Raw genomic sequence first — 17480 nt, 5'->3', positions numbered from 1 at the left:
CTGGTGGTCCAATGGTTGGGACTCTGTGCTTCCAGTTGGGGGCTGGGGGTTGGCGGGGGCAGGAAACGGGACGAATTCAATTCCTGGTCTGGGAACTAAAATTCCATACGCCACATACATGGCTGAAAAATAAAGATTTTTAAAGTATTTTAAAACGGCAGGTGGGGGATTAGAGGATTGGGGAGACCCTCCTAAACCCCGTTTATCTGAGATCATTTCAAAATTGTGAACTTTTAAATTCTTTACCACGAAAACTTTCAGAGGTAGAATCTGTATTTCTGGTATTTCCTTTCACCTCGGCCTCCAGTACAACTCAGCACTGCTGTTACTGATCCTTGACTTAAAATTTCAATGTTTTGTTCATCATGGATTTTTTTTTCACATTAATGGTGTTTTTGGAAAATATTACATTAAAATATTTATCTTGATTACTGAGTTTGTGACCTCTTTGTTTTCATGTCACATGTACCTCACCCTAGCACTGTTTAACATTTAAAACATCAAATGATATTGAGATACACAGTAAAGGGTCTTTCCTGGCAGTCCAGTTCTTAAAGACTCTGGGCCTACACTGCAGAGGGTGTAGGTCCCATCTCTGGTTGGGGAACCAAGATCCCAGATGCCCCATTTCCTTTGTGGCTCAGTGGTAAAGAATGCCTGCTAATGCAGGAGACTAGGGTTCAATCCCTGATCCAGGAAGATGGACCAGGCACGACGTGGAGCAGCTAAGCCCATGCACCACAACCACTGGGCCCGTGCTCTAGAACCTGGGAACCGCAGCTACGGAGCCCAGGTGCTGAAACTGCTGAAGCCAGTACACCTCGAGGCTGTGCTCTGCAGCAAGAGAAGCCCAGGCAGCGAACTGGAGAGCAGCCCCTTGCTTGCTGCAACTAGAGGAAAGCCCACCCAGCAACAAGGACCCAGCACAGCCACACACACACACACTAATCCCACAGGCGGCAAGTCAGGGCAAAAACAAAAAAACCCAGTTCCCTGCCCCCAACCACGGAAACCCATTGTCTCTGGTGTCTTGTGACTTCTTCCAGGGTTTTTCTTTGTAAGATCAAATGTAATTTATCCCTTCCGTTCCTTTCTACACAAAGCAGGACACACTGCAGTCAGTGACACATCTTCCTTTTTTCACTGAACCCTGTGACCCCGCAGCTCTTTTCTTATCAGTCCATCGGCACTTCCTCATTCTTTCTACTCTGGTAGTCTGTGCTCATCTCAGCATTTATTTCACCAACAGTTTTTTTGAATTAACGCTTGCCGGTTTGTTCGTCTACTTTTACAAGCAACGCAGAGAGGAGTACCCTCCTGCACCATTGCTCACAAGGGCAGGCATCCTACCTAAAGAGTAAGCTCCCAGAAGCAGGATTGGCTGAGTCTTAGCGGCAAACAGAATCCCACCCAAATGTTTCACTAAACAAAGTGTAATGATGGGGACTTCCCTAGTGGTACAGCAGATAAGAAGGCTTCCCAGGTGGCTCAGTGGTAAAGAATTCGCCTGCCAAGCAGAAGACCTGGGTTCAATTCCTGGGTCAGGAAGATCCTCCGGAGAAAGAAATGGCAACCCATTCCAGTATCCTTGCCTGGGAAATCTCATGGACAGGGGAGCCTGGCAGGCTACATTCCATGAGGTCACAAAGAATCTGGCATGACTTAGCGACTAAACAACAACAGTGGATAAGAATCTGCTTGCCAAAGTGGATAAGAATCTGCTTGCCAACGCAGGGGTCACCAGTTCAATTCCTGATCCAGGAATATCCCACAAGCAGAGGAGCAACTAATCCTGTGTGCCACAGCTACTGAGCCCCTGCGCCCAGGGCCTGGGCTCTGCAACAGGAGAAGCCACTTCAATGGGAAGCCCACCCGCTGCAACGGAAGAGTAGCCCTGGATCACCACAAATAGGGAAAGTCCACTCGCAACACGAAAACCCAGTGCAACCAAAAATAAATAAATATATATACTTTAAAGTGTGATGATGTGAGTGGGGTAGGAGACCAACAGAGTGGATTCACTTTCTGGAGCTGCTGTAACAAATCACCACATTTAGTGGCTTCATCACAAACAGATTACTTGCACAGATCAGAAATCTGACTTGGGTCTCTTTGTGCTGAAATCTAGGCACTAGCAAGGCTGTGATCCTTCTGGATGTTCTGGGTAGGATCCATTTCCTCTGTTTCCAAATTCTAGGGGCTGCCTCCATTCTTTGGCTCACAGCTACCTCCTTCCATCTTCAAAGATGGCAAAGATGGGGCCTTCCCTGGCTGTCCAGTGGCTAAGACTCTGAGCTGCTAATGCAGAGGGGCTCAGGTTCGATTCCTGGTCAGAGAATTAGATCCCACATGCCACAAGTAAAGATCTCATATGCTGCAACTAAGACCCAGTGCAACCAAGTAAACAAATTCCTACCCACCTCAAAAAAAAAAAAAAAAATGACAAAGATGACATCAACCATGTCACTCTGACCTCTTTTTCTGCTTTCCTGTTTCATTTGTAAGACCTTTTTAAAAAATAAAAAAAAAGTATGGTTTTTATTTTTATTTACTTATTTATTTTTGGTTGTGCTGGGTCTTCATTGCTGTGAGGCCTTTTTCTAGTTGTGGCAAGTGGGGGATACTCTCTAGTTGTGGTGCCTGGGCATCTCTTTTTGTGGAGCACAGGCTCTAGTCACACAGGTTTCAGTAGCTGTAGCATGTGGGCTCAGTAGATGTACTCAGTAATTGTCGTGCATGGGCTTACTTGCTCCACGGTATGAGGGAATCACCCTGGATCAGGGATTGAGCCCACGTCTCCTGCATTGGCAAGCAGGTTAATTGCCACTGAGTCACAGGCAGTCCCTAAGGACTTTTGTGATTACCTGGAATCCACTAGGCTCATCTCCCTATCTTTTTTTTCTTTCTTTTTTTTTTTTTTTAAACATAGAATTATTCAGGCATTTGCATATTACCTTTGTGCAGGGGCCAGGCTAATCTTCTCTCTATCTTTCCAATTTTAGTATACATGCTGCTGAAGTGAGCTTGCTAATCTTTTTTTTTGGCCACGCCACGTGGCATGCGAGATCTTACTTTCCTACTCAGGGATGGAAACTGCAGCCCCCTACTCAGTGGGAGCAAAGAGTCTCAACCACTGGACCACTAGGGAAATCCTCATTTTAACTACTTTGAGGGGGTACAGTTCAGTGGTGTTAAGTATGAGAAATTCTGTACCCATTAAACATTTAACTCCTCACTCCTGAAATATCTGTAACTTTGTGCCTGGCTAATTTCACTCAACATAGAGTTTTCAAGATTCATCCATGGAGCAGTGTGTGTCAGAAGGTCTCTCCCTCTCTTTTTTTAAAAGGCTTTATAATCCATTGTAGAATACATCACAGTATGTCCGTCCATTCATCCGCTGATGGACACTTGGGTTGCGTCCAATTCTTGGCTGCTGTGAATAATGCTGCTATGAACTCTGGAGGTGCAGGGACTTCCCTGGTGGTCCAGGGACTGAGACTCTGAGTTTCCAACACAGGGGGCCTGGGTTCAATCCCTTGCCAGGGAACTAGGTCCCCCATGCCACAACTGAGACCCCAACACAGTCAAACAAATATTTTTTTAAAAAACATGGCAGATTCATGTCAATGTATGGCAAAACCAATACAATACTGTAAAGTAAAAATAAATAAATAAAAACATGGATGTACAAATATCTTTCTGAGTTCCTGCTTTCTTTGTTATATACACCCAGAAGTGCAATTGCTGGATCACATGTTAATCATTTTTGAGGAACCACTAAACCATAAGCAAGTTTTGAATTCAGTAATGAGTTGGATGTCAGGAGCCTGGAAGCAGAGTGGGGACTTGTCCTCAAACCCATTTTGTGCCTTTTTGATTTAGAAATTTGTGAATGAATTACTTATTTAAAAATAATTATCTAAAATAATTTTTAAAAAACATTGAAAGGAAAAGAAGAGCAGGATCAGCTTGTTTCCCGGAGCCATTGAAAACACAAAATTGGAACTCACACAACTATCCATGGCCTATTAAAGTGTATAATGGGGCTTCCCTGGTGGCTCCGTGGTAAAGAATCCCCCTGCCAATGCAGGAGACGAGGGTTGGATCCCTGGGTCGGGAACATCCCCTGGAGGAGGAAATGGCAACCTACTCCAGTATTCTGGCCTGGAAAATTCCATGGACAGAGCAGTCTAGTGGGCCACAGTTCATGGGGTTACAAAAGAGTTGGACGTGACTGAGCGCATGCACTTAAACACCAATGTGTACAACACTGCTTGATAGAGCAGTGAAGCTAAAGAGAGCGATTCACACCTAGATGGGTGAAATTCAGGAACAGGAACTCCAATGAACAAGCAAGTTAGGGGGCCCAACAGACAGATAGGAATTACATCAAGTCCAAGGACAGTGTCTCCTCCAGACCTTGGCCTCAGCTCTTCCCCCTGCCTGGTACACTCTGCCCTGACATCCATGTGGCTCCGCCTCAGCTCCCACAGATCAGAAAGATGGATCTAGAACCCCCAGACCTCCAATGACATCGTCTCCTTCCTTGATTTGCTTCTTCTATAACATGTCACCATCCACTACGCTATATATTTTTACTTGTCTATCCTCATTCTTGGCTGTTGTCCCACCTAAACGTGCAGGGAATTTTATCTACTCTCTACTCTGTTCCCAGGACCTAGAATTGGGCCGAGCATACAGTAGGTGCTCAAGAGGTATGTACTGATGAAATGAAAAGCAACCCTTCCTCATTGCTTTAGAGGGTGGAAGGGGAAACATCCACTTCCCTCCAGGAATGAAAACGGAGAGTGGAACTCTGAGACCCACCATGGGCTGGATGCTGTTTTGTTTTTTGACCTGAGTGGATTGAATACAATTTTTTTTTTAAGTTTTAGAAAACTGAGATATAATCGATACAGACCATCTATGTTAGTTTCAGGAACAACATAAGGATTTGACGTCTGTATACCTTGTGAAGTGATCACCACTATAAATCCAGTTCACATCCGTCACCATACAGAGATACCCATTTTTTTTCTTGTGATGAGAACTTTTAAGATCTTCCATCTTCTTGTTGCTGTTTGGCAGCTCAGTCCTGTCTGACTCTTTTCGACCCCATGGACTGCAGCACGCCAGGCCTCCCTGTCTTTCACCATCCCCCGGAGTTTGCTCAAACTCATGTCCATTGAGTCAGTGACCCCATCCAACCATCTCATCCTCTGTTGCCTACTTCTCCTCTTGCCCTCAATCTTTCCCAGCATCAGGGTCTTTTCCAGTGAGTCAGCTCTTTGCATCAGGGGCCAAAGGATTGGAGTTTCAGCTTCAGCATCAGTCCTTCCAGTGAATATTCAGAGTAGCAACTTTCAAATATACAATACAGTATCATTAATCATCACACTGTGCAGTACATCCACAGGGCTTAGTTAGTTTATAACTGGAAGCTTGTACCTTTTGACCACCTTTGTCCATTTCACCAACACCATTTCTTGCTGATTAAAAAAATTTATTTCTTTATTTGGCTGTGTCTGGTCTTGGTTGTGGCATGTGGGATTTGTAGTTGCAGCATGGGGGACCTAGTTCCCTGACCCGGATTGAACTAGGGCCCCTGCGTTAGAAGCATGGAGTCTTAGCCACTAGACCACTAGGGAAGTCTCAGGGATTTCCTTTCCTTTTCTTTTCTAAAACTTTAAAAACATTTCACTTATTTATTTTTAATTTATTTTTGGTTGTGCTCGGTCTTCATTGCTGTTCGGGCTTTTCTCTAGTTGTGGTACATGGACTTCTCATTGCGGCGGCTTCTTCTGTTGCAAAGTAATGTCTCTGCTTTTGAATATGCTATCTACGTTGGTCATAACTTTTCTTTCAAGGAGCAAGTGTCTTTTAATTTCATGGCTGCAGTCACCATCTGCAGTGATTTTGGAGCCCCCCAAAATAAAGTCTGACACTGTTTCCACTGTTTCCCCATCTATTTCCCATGAAGTGATGGGACCGGATGCCATGATCTTCGTTTTCTGAATGTTGAGCCAACTTTTTCACTCTCCTCTTTCACTTTCATCAGAGGCTTTTGAGTTCCTCTTCACTTTCTGCCATAAGGGTGGTGTCATCTGCATATCTGAGGTTACTGATATTTCTCTCGGCAATCTTGATTCCAGCTTGTGTTTCTTCCAGTCCAGCGTTTCTCATGATGTACTCTGCATAGAAGTTAAATAAGCAGGGGGACAATATACAGCCTTGACGTACTCCTTTTCCTGTTTGCAATCAGTCTGTTGTTCCATGTCCAGTTCTAACTGTTGCTTCCTGACCTGCATACAGATTTCTCAAGAGGCAGGTCAGGTGGTCTAGTTTTCCCATCTCTTTCAGAATTTTCCACAGTTTATTGTGATCCACACAGTCAAAGGCTTTGGCATAGTCAATAAAGCAGAAGTAGATGTTTTTCTGGAACTCTCTTGCTTTTTCCATGATCCAGCAGATGTTGGCAATTTGATCTCTGGCTCCGCTGCCTTTTCTAAAACCAGCTTGAACATCTGGAAGTTCACGGTTCACGTATTGCTAAAGCCTAGATAGCATATTCAAAAGCAGAGATATTACTTTGCCAACTAAGGTCCGTCTAGTCAAGGCTATGGTTTTTCCAGTAGTCATGTATGGATGTGAGAGTTGGACTGTGAAGAAGGCTGAGCGCCGAAGAATTGATGCGTTTGAACTGTGGTGTTGGAGAAGACTCTTGAGAGTCCCTTGGACTGCAAGGAGATCCAACCAGTCCATTCTGAAGGAGATCAGCCCTGGGATTTCTTTGGAAGGAATGATGCTAAAGCTGAAACTCCAGTACTTTGGCCACCTGATGCAGAGAGCTGACTTATTTGAAAAGACCCTGATGCTGGGAAAGATTGTGGGCAGGAGAAGGGGACAACAGAGGATGAGATGGTTGGATGACATCACCGACACAATGGACATGGGTTTGGGTGGACTCCTGGAGTTGGTGATGGAGAGAGACCTGGTGTGCTGCGGTTCGTGGGGTTGCAGAGTCGGATACGACTGAGCGACTGAACTGAACTGAACTTTTGGATGCCTGAAATATGTCATACTAAAATAGTTCTGGAGAATTTCCTGCTGGTCCAGTGGTTAGGAAGTGCTTTCACTGCCGCGGGCCAGGCGTGATCCCTGATCAGTGGGAATGCACTCCAGTATTCTTGCCTGGGAAATTCCATGGACAGAGGAGCCTGGTGTGCTATCGTCCATGGGGTCAAAAAAACAGTCAGACACGACTCAGCGACTAAGTGACAACAGTGACGCACAACTAAGAGCCCACAAGCTGCGTGGCACGGGGGTGAAAATCTACACACAGTGCAAAAGAAAGATCTCTAAGAAATACTGTGCAATAAAGAAGATAATAGCACTTGGTCTGCACCTGGCTCTGTTTTAAATTCTTTGCTTGTTTGGGTGCATGCTCAGTCCTGTCTGACTCTGCGACCCCATGGACTGTAGCCCACTAGGCTCCTCTGCCCCTGGGATTTTCCCAGGCAAGAAAACTGGAGTGGGTTGCCATTTCCCCCTCCAGGGGATCTTCCCGACCCGCGGCTCCCACATCCCCTGTATTAGCAGGTGGATTCTTTATCACTGAGTCACCAGGGAAGCCCCCTTGCTTCTGGAAACCAGCACAAAATGAACTTGCCTGTGGCTCCTCATGAGAAAGTTTAAGAGGCCATGTATTCACACATACACAGAGAAGGGTGTGGAGTTTCCTTAGAGGGATTCTAAACCCATGTCAAGGTTATTTGGGGGAGGAGGCTGACTGTTCCCTGAACCCTCCCATTCAAAAAGACACAAAGGGATTTTTGTTTTTAATTTATCAGCCCTTGACTTTTCCCAGGCTTGGTGGGAGCTCTAGGAAGGTCCCATAAGACCGATGAGTCTAGGGAATCCCCCCGTTCTAGCTTCCTCCTAAAAAAACCCACTGGGGCAGGGTGACTAGTTGTCTCAAGTTTAGCCTGGAAAGTCCCTGGTCTGGGAACTCCCCCTCACTTCTAGGCAAACCCCCATAGTTGGTGGGGTAACCCAGAGCTTCTGTGCTGGGTCTGGACCCCCACTGTGATGTAGGAGTTCAGCAAAGAGGTCACGGGCATGAGGGGCTGCCTGTGAGCTTTGCCAGTGGCGTCCGTGGCCTCTTTTCTCTCCAGCTGTCGAGCGGTGTGCTGGTCCCACTTTAAAGAACCTGAGGGACTTCCCTGGTAGTCCAGGGGCTAAGACCCCAAACTCCCAATGTGGGGGACCTGTGGTTGGTCCCTGGTCACAGAGCTTCTCTAGTGACTGTAAAGAGTCTGCCTGCCTGGGTTGGGAAGATCCCCTGGAGAAGGTAATGGCAACCCACTCCAGTATTCTTGCCTGGGAAATCCCATGGACAGTGTAGCCTGGCAGGCTACAGTCCATAGGGTCACAAAGAGTGGGACACAACTGAGCAACTAAGGTACCACATGAGGCAACTAAGACTGGGCACAGCCAAATAAATTAAATTAAATTAAATAAGTAAACATTAAAAAAAATCTGAGAGAGCTCAAAAAATTCTTAGCACCTAGGCCTGAGCCCAACTGGCATCCAGGCTGGGAAAATGCAAACTATTATTAGAGTTTATTGTTATGACTGGGTTTATTACTATTATTGTTATTGGGCTTCCCTGGTGACTCAGATAGTAAAGAGTCTGCTTGCAATGCAGGAGACCCAGGTTTGACCCCTTGGGTCAGGAAGATCCCCTGGCAAAGGAAATGGCAACCCACTCCAGCATTCTTGCCTGGGAAATCCTATAGACAGTGGAGCCTGGCGGGCTACAGTCCATGGGGTTGCAAAGAGTCAGGCACAACTGGAGAGCTAACATTTTCACTTTCATTGATGTTATTAATCACCCCACCTGACAATTCCTGTTGGTCTGGCCTCTGGGCCCAGCAGAGGCCACCCCATCTCATCACGCTGGGGCTGGCTGTTGAAGAATCTGGCCCACTCCATTTCCTGCTACTGTGCGGTGCTAGTGGCAAAGAGGAAGTTGAGGTGGAAGGCCATGGCCAGCTCTTCCCGAGTGGGGCAGGACAGTTGCCCAGGGCCTACATGTCTCTGGAGATCATTCACTCCACCAGCTTCTTGGCACCTAAGGGTGCCAGGCACCGTTACAGGTCCTGAGGACACTGGGGGGAACCACACAGATCCCACTCTTTTGTGGAGCTGACATTCTAGAATGGAAGTCAGGCCTTAAAAATCAGTGCTCAAAGAAAGTTCCAGTGAAGTAGACTCTCATAAAGGCTGCTAAGCAAATGTAGCTGGTGAAGGAAACAGGAAAATAGGCTTGCAGATTCAGAATGAGTAGCTTCTGGGAGGGCTGAGGGTTCTGGGCCTGGGTATTTGGTTTGTTGTTGTTCTCATTTAAACACTGGGCCTACAGTGTGTGTTAGTCACTCAGTCATGTCTGACTCTTTGTGACCCCGTGGACTGTAGCCCCCAAGCTCCTCTGTCCATGGGATTTCCCAGGCAAGAATACTGGAACGGGTTGCCATTTCCTTCTCCAGGGCCTATCGTGAAGCTCATGAAAATTTTCTTTCTTCTTCTTCTTTTGTAAAATATTTATTTTCTTGGCTGTGCCAGGTCTTAGTTGCTGCATGCAGGATCTTTGTCAAGGAATGTGACATCTTTAATTGTGGCTTGTGCATTTGGGAGTGTAGAGTCTTAACCACTGGACCACCATGGAGGTCCCAAAGTTTTCTTTAAAAAAAAATTTTTTTTTTAATTTTAGGATTTCCCTGGTGGTTCAGGGGTTAAGAACCCACCTACCAATGCAGGGGACACGGGTTCAGTCCCTGGCAGGGAAGATTCCTTGTGCTGCAGAACAACTAAGTCCATGAGCCACAGCTACTGAGCCTGTGCTGTTTTCAATACAGCAGTGTGTACATATCATTTCCAAGCACCCCATCTATCCCTCCGCTCAACACTTCCCCTTAGAACCATAAATTCCTTCTCTTAAGTCAGTGAGTCTGTCTGTTTTGTAAATATGTTCATTTGTATCTTTCTTCTTCTTTTTTTTTAAGATTCCAACTATATTCCACATATTTTCCAAGGGCTTCCCTGTGGCTCAGATGGTAAAGAATATCCCTGCAATGAGGGAGACCTAGGTTCAGTCCCTGGGTTGGGAAGATCCCCTGGAGGAGAGCATGGCAACCTACTCCAGTATTCTTGCCTGGAGACTCCCCGTGGGCAGAGGAACCCAGTGGGCTACAGCCCATGGGGGTCACAAAGAGCTGGACACGACTGAGTGACTAAGCACGGCACACATATGAGGGATATCATATATCTGTCTTTTTCTATCTGACTTACTTCGCTGAGTATGATCATCTCCAGATTTAGCTATGTCACCTCATTGGCATAAACTTAGGTATGGTTGCACAGGCTTATTATGAAACACAAAAGATGTTCTTTTCACCTCTATCAGTCAAGATATTGGAAAGGTTTTAGGAGCTCTGAGCCAGTGACTACAGCCAAATGCTACAGTGAATCACGATGCTATCACCTCTTTCGCTCAGGAAGTTTCAAGAATTGTCAAAGTTCTGTGCCAGGAATTAGGGATGAAGATCAATATATATTTCTTCTCATGTCACCGTATCACACAAGGAAGGGCCAACTCCCTCAGACAAGGGTATTGATGGGTCAAAGTTCTCAGGCTCATCTTCTATTTTATTTTAATTTTTTGGCTGCCTTGTGCGGCATGCAGGATCTCAGTTCCCCAACCAGATTGAAACTTTGCCATCTGCACTGGGAGTTTGAAGTTTTAACCACTGGACCGCCAGGGAAGTTCCCTTCTCAGGCCCATCTGTGTCTGCCCAATATTCTCATTCCAAACCTCTAGGACCCCCTCCTCCCCAGTCAGTGCTCTCACCTTTGCATAAGAGATCCTTAGCATTTAAGGTGAAAGTGTTAGTCGCTCAGTCACGTCCGACTCTTTTCGACCCCATGAACTGTAGCCCACCACGCTCCTCTGTCCACGGGATTTTCCAGGCCAGAATAATGGAGTGGGTAGCTATCCCCTTCTCCAGGGGATCTTCCCGACCCAGGGATCAAACCCGGGTTTCCTGCATGACAGGCAGATTTTTTACCATCTGAGCTGCCAGGTTAGCATTTAAATGGTGTTACAATGCTGTAACCCATACAATCAGGCTCTGAGCCTGATCACTCATATCTATAAAGGATAAGAGATTGTGCTCAGATGCTCACAAATACTGCGGGCCTTGCAGGGAGGCCAGATTGAGGTGGGGGTGGGCGGGGCAGGGGGAGGAGCCTCAGATCCTGATAGAAGCGACTTCATTGGTTCAGGAGAGTGATGGTGGGACTGGACCAAGTGGGGTGAGATTTTGCTGATGAACCAAAGATGGGTGTGAGAGAAACGTGAGATTTCTTTTCTGCATTTTGATTTTTGCTGTTGGTTTTTTGGTTTTGTTTTTGCCGCACCACGGGTCATGTAGGATCCTAGTTCTCCACAGGGATTGATGCGCACCCCCAGCAATGGAAGCACAGAGTCCTAATCACTGGACCCCCAGGGAAGTCCTTCCTGAGATTTTCTGAAAATTTTTCCCTTGAACTAACCAATATTTCTATATTTCTCTTGAGTTCTTCCATAGGTGGGCTGAGCAAACACAAGAAAATACAGTACATTCTTTTTATTGTATATATTCTTTTTCTTTTGTCAGGCAAGCGTATGCTCCTCGGTTTTGTTTCATCACAACAAAGATTTGGAGTGACGGACATTAAAGCCCTCTGCGTGTCACGGTTCTCGGGTCTTGGACAGATCGTGTTATGGCTCTTAGACAAATCAGTGTTACAGCTCTATTTTATTTAGATAATAACAGGAATATCCATCCTCCAGGTGTGAAGGCATGTTGACCCAAAGTCTCGAAGCAATGAGCACCTCAGCGCACGCGCGGAGTGGTGGTGGTGGGGGCTCTCTGCCCCTCAGCCCTTTGGCTCCTCTTTTTATGTCCCCCCAAGCCCCAGGCCTGCCCTGTGGAAATCGGGCCAGCCAGGAGTGCTGTTTGTTCTCCCTGAAGTCCTCACTCCGGTCCTCAGACCTCCCTTTGTTCTATTTTTGCGTGCTTTTCTCTTCCTTATCGTTTAGCCACCGCCATTCTGGACTCCTTTTCCTATTCTAACTACCTAACACTTTCTTTCTGGCCATGCCACTCAGCATGTGGGGTCTTAGTTCCCTGGCTAGTGATCAAACCAGGACCCGTGAAGGCAGGGAGCCTTAACCCCTGGATCATCAGGAAAGTCCTATTCTATATGTTCTATATATTTCATTCTCTGTTAGGAAATATACAGACACTCTGGAGATGTCACCATACCAATACAGAATTCTGCTTTTTTTTTTTTTCCCCAGCTGCAAATGATTCTCTTGTCAGGGTGAATCACTATTAATTCCCCAATCCCCAAGTTCCCAGCATTCACTATCCTCCAGGTTCTAGGCTAAGTTCTGTTTACAACTTCACACTGAATCTCCATAGCTGCCCTGTGAAAAAGGGTCTGTTTTCCCCCGTTTTCTCAGACTGAGAAGAGTAGTCACATGCTCTTGGCCACAGCTGTTATGGCTCCAACTTCAGAATTAAACCTGGCTCTGCCCTTTGGTGCTTTGGGACCTGGAAAAGTTCCTCAGTTCAGTTCAGTCACTCAGTCGTGTCCGACTCTTTGCGACCCCATGAATCGCAGCACGCCAGGCCTCCCTGTCCATCACCAACTCCCGGAGTTCACTCAGACTCACGTCCATCGAGTTGGTGATGCCATCCAGCCATCTCATCCTCGGTCGTCCCCTTCTCCTCCTGCCCCCAATCCCTCCCAGCATCAGAGTCTTCCAATGAGTCAACTCTTCTCATGAGGTGGCCAAAGTACTGGAGTTTCAGCTTTAGCATCAGTCCTTCCAAAGAGCACCCAGGACTGATCTCCTTCAGAATGGACTGGTTGGATCTCCTTGCAGTCCAAGGGACTCTCAAGAGTCTTCTCTAACACCACAGTTCAAAAGCATCAATTCTTCGATGCTCAGCTTTCCTCAGCCTCTGTTAAAGAAAAATTTATACTGACACTTGTTAAAAGTCGTTAACTAAACGAAACTTTTAGGTGGCGTTTCGGGGGGTGGGGTTGGTTCCGAAGATCACCAGTCCTCCTTTATGTCTTGGTGCAGAAAAGAATTCAGCAAAAGTCAGAGTGATGGATACCAAGTGATTTATTAGAATAGGATGCTTGTAAAGCTTACCAGTGGGCAGGTGAGAGGGTGCCGAGCCCCTCAACTTAGTGGGCTACAGTTTTATAATCAAAGGAAAAGTGAGGAGAGGGGAAAGACCGCTTTCTTCCTCATTCTTTTTTAAAGTCATATATTTGTTATTTATTATTTTTTAATTTATGTATTTATTTGGCTGCACCTGGTCTTAGCTGCCACACACAGGCCCTCTTAGTTGCAGCACCCGGGATCTAGTTCCCCAACCAGGGATCGAACCTGGGCCCGACACATTGGGAGTGCAGAGTCTTACCCACTGGACCACCAGCAAAGTCCCACTTCCTCATTCTTGAGTAGGTGTTGTGCTTTGATCATCAGCTCCTCGTCCAGACTGGGCAGGGATGTTTTCTTGTCCCCACATGGTTAAGCCGAAAGTCATAACATAATGGAAAAATTATTTCAGGTTTCAGTACAATGGGGATATTTACTTTGAAATGTCACTTTCCCATAAATTATTATTTTCATGTGTGCAGAAAGCATGTCCTAGACCTTGCTGAGCTCCCTGGGAAGGCTGTGGGTCTCATGCTGCCATTGTTTTATTGTTTTGAAGCTGGCCTCATGTTTGTACTGCATGCTTTGTGGTTTAGCAAGCCTGCTTGGTTTTGTGGTTAAGCAAACCTGTTTTCTTAAGTGACCATTAACTTACTGGGGTCTCCCATATTTTTTCTACTTACAATCCCCTAGTGGGGGTAACTATTTAATCACCTACTTTGTCCCTTTACTCTGCCCTTATCATAAATGGTACAGATGAACTTATTTTCAAAGCAGAAATAGAGACACGGATATAGAAAATAAACTTATGGATACCAAGGGGGTAAAGAGGGTAGGATGAATTGGGAAACTGGGATTAGTTATTGCTAGATAATTAATAAGAACCTACTGTAGAGCACAGATAACTCTACTCAATGCTCTGTGGTGACCTAAATGGGAAGGAAGTCTAAAAAAGAGGGAATATATGTATATGCATAACATTCACTTTGCTGTACAGCAGAAACTAACACAACACTGACAAGCAACTCTACTCCAATTAAAAAAACACACAAACTGTCAACTGGGACAAAAAAAAAAAAGCACAACCTAAAAGTTGAGAGTTATATTTTATTTGGCAGACAAACTGAGGACTGAAGTCTGGGACACAGCATCTCAGTTAACTCTGAGAGATTGCTCTGAAGAGGTGAGGGGGGAGCCAGGATATATTCAAGCTCTTACAACAAGGTTATTGTTAATAAAAGAAAATCAGATATCTCAAGTTAAAGAGTTTAATGCTTTTCTATGTATGGGAAGATGCAAGAGTCTGGGCTCACTGAAATCATTCCTTTGACAGGTACCTCAGCTGACCTGTGCTTTCTCATCCTGAGTCTCCTCATGGTGCATCTCTGCAAGGGTGGCTGCAGTGACTTCCTAGGTGGCGCTTGTGGAAAAGAACCTGCCTGTGCAGGATTCGTAAGAGGTTCGCGTTTGGTTCCTAGGTAAGGAAGATCCCCTGGAGGAGGGCATGGTAACTCACTCCAGTAGTCTTGCCTGGGGAAACCCACGGACAGAGTCTTTAAGGTCGCAAAGAGTTGGACATGATTGAAGTGACTTAGCATGCACCCATGCATTGCAGTGACTGACGGGTGGATGGTGGGCATCCTGTTTCTATCCTGAGTTCTCTCAGGGCTCACCATCTGTGCGGCTGTGACGCTGATCTCTAGTAGCCTCCACCTGCAGCGGTTTAAGGCAGGGTTTCGGTTCCCCAGCCAGCGATTGAAGTCGGCCTGAGGCAGTGAGAACGCTGAATTCTCACCACTAAGACCATCAGGCCCTGGCCTGTCAAGTGTGCAGAAATTAATTTCCACATAGAGACAGGAAGCAGTGAAACAAGTAGTGATTATTAGGAAGGAAAAGGAGTATGTGTGGATAGACACAGAGGCAGGCTCAGAGAGAGAGTCACACCCTTATGGTAGGTTGAATCACTTTAATGGGGCAGGTCTTCCAGGTTTCCTTTGGCCAATAATCTTTCTTTGCCTGGTTCTGAGTACATATTTGGTTTATCTCAGTCCTCCCATGTGTGCATGCATGTCTTAGCCAAGATGGATTCCAGTGAAGAGGCCTAGGGGTAGGCTGACGTCACTTACTATGAGGTGACACCCCCTCCTTTTTGACCTCCAAGGAGCCTTTCTGTGCATGTATAGTTGGGGTCTCCTTGACTTGTTGTTCAGTCACCAGGTCGTATCTGACTCTCTGTGACTCCATGAATTGCAGCATGCCATGCTTCCCTGTCCTTCACTCCCTCTAAGAGTTTGCTCAAATTCATGTCCATCGAGTCGGTGATGCCATCCAACAGTTTCATCCTCTGTCACCCCTTCTCCTCTTGCTCTCAGTCTTTCTCAGCATGACAGTCTTTTCCAATGAGTCTGCCTCCACTCTTTCCCAGCATGAGGGTCTTTTCCAATGAGTTGTCTCTTCACATCAGGTGGCCGAAGTATTGGAGCTTCAGCTTCAGCATCAGCTCTTCCAATGAATATTCAGGTCTGATTTCCTTTAGCATTGACTGATTTGATCTCCTTGCTGTCCAAGGGACTCTCAAGAGTCTTCTCCAGCACCACAGTTCAAAAGCATGTGTTCTTCAGCACTCAGCCTTATTTATGGTCCCACCCTCACATCCATACATGACTACTGGAAAAACCATAGCTTTGACTATAAGGAACTTTGTCTGCAAAGTGGTGTCTCTGATTTTTAATTCACTCTCTAGGTTTGTCATAGCTTTTCTTCCAAGCAGTGTCTTTTAATTTCATGGCTGCAGTCACCACCCATGACTTGGAGAATGAGAAATATGTGGTCTCTATCTTTTACCTGAGCAAAGCTTAGCTCTTCTGTCTCCTGCTAATTTGGAGTATCCATCCACAGGGGAGAAACCAGCCGTTTACCCTGAGGCCCATCTAGCTCCTATTCAATGTGATGGCTGGATGACTGCAATATCCTTTGTTTACAGATATGGCAGGCAATATTTTTGACTCACAAAACGGTAAGGGAGACTATTCAGGACAACTGCAATGGGGGACTGCAAAAGGGGAGAGCACTGGGCTCAACTCTGAATGCAGCCAAGACATCTGGGGATTGCCAGGCAAAGAACAGAATGAGGGTGTGACGGGGGAGGGTGGGAGGGGAGCCTCCCTGGTGGTCCAGTGGAATCCACCATGTAATGCAAGGTACACTGGTTCGATCCTCAGTCTAGGAAGATCCCAAATGGCGCAGAGCAACTAAGCCAGTGTGCCACAACTACTAAGTCAGTGCTTTACAGCCCAAGAGCCTCAACTACTGAAGCCCATGTGCTGCGACTACTGAAGGCCAAGCACCTAGAGCCAGCGCTGTGGGAAGCCCGTGCTCTGCAATGAGAGAAAGCCCGAGCAGCAAGGGCAACCCTTAGCTGATCCCCAAAATAAATAAATGAATAAATAAACCTTAAAAAAAAAAAGGATAGGGAGATTCTTGCTAAACTGACCTCATAGGATTCTTGCTAAAGAGAGGATGAATATTTATACATCAATGGTGGAAACTGAAAAACCTGATCAGATATTAGGGGTCAGGGGATGACTGTGCAGGACAAAGACAGGACTGGGGCCAAGGTTGAGGGGTAGTCAACAAGAAGGCTCAGGGCTTCCCTGGTGGCTTAGGAGTTAAGAATCCACCTACCAATGCAGGAGATTAAGGTTTGATCCCTGGTCTGGGAAGATCGCACTTGTCACAGAGCAACCAAGCCCAAGCAGCACAACTATTGAGCCTGTGCCCTAGAGCCCGGGAGCCGCAACTCCTGAAGCCCAAGCACTCCAGAGCCTGTGTTCCACAACAAGAGAAGCCACAGCAATGAGAAGCCCGCACACCACAACAAGAGAGTAGCCCCTGCCCTCCGCAACTAGGGAAAAGCCAGCCCATGCAGCAGTGAAGACTCAGGATAGCCAAAAGTAAAAATCAATAAAATTATTTTTAAAAACAGAAGAAGGCTCAGAGGACTAAAGTTTGGGCAAGGAAAGAGTCTTTGTCACCTCTCTGTACCGCGGTTTCTTTCTCTGAGAAATGGGGATAAGAGATGCCAGACTGCTAACATCAGATTGTTAGGGGAACCCACTGACTGCCCTGGCCAGGCTTGATAGTAACTACTTGAGTGAGTTATCTTACAGCAGGAGGAATGGAGAACTAACAAACT

The 17480-nt window shown here is 46.2% G+C and overlaps 1 non-coding gene across 1 annotated transcript; it reads right to left on the bottom strand.

Moving 5' to 3' along the window:
- Positions 1 to 2919: 2919 nt before the first annotated feature.
- LOC114115057 (U6 spliceosomal RNA) lies at positions 2920 to 3026 on the bottom strand. Its single transcript, XR_003589560.2, has one exon. It is a non-coding gene; the product is annotated as a U6 spliceosomal RNA (small nuclear RNA).
- Positions 3027 to 17480: the final 14454 nt, after the last annotated feature.

This window comes from Ovis aries, chromosome 5 (assembly GCF_016772045.2).
Source record: "Ovis aries strain OAR_USU_Benz2616 breed Rambouillet chromosome 5, ARS-UI_Ramb_v3.0, whole genome shotgun sequence".
Classification (NCBI taxonomy): Eukaryota; Metazoa; Chordata; class Mammalia; order Artiodactyla; family Bovidae; genus Ovis; species Ovis aries.
Note: the sequence above shows the minus strand (reverse complement) of the source record. Positions and strands in the feature narration are given on the sequence as shown.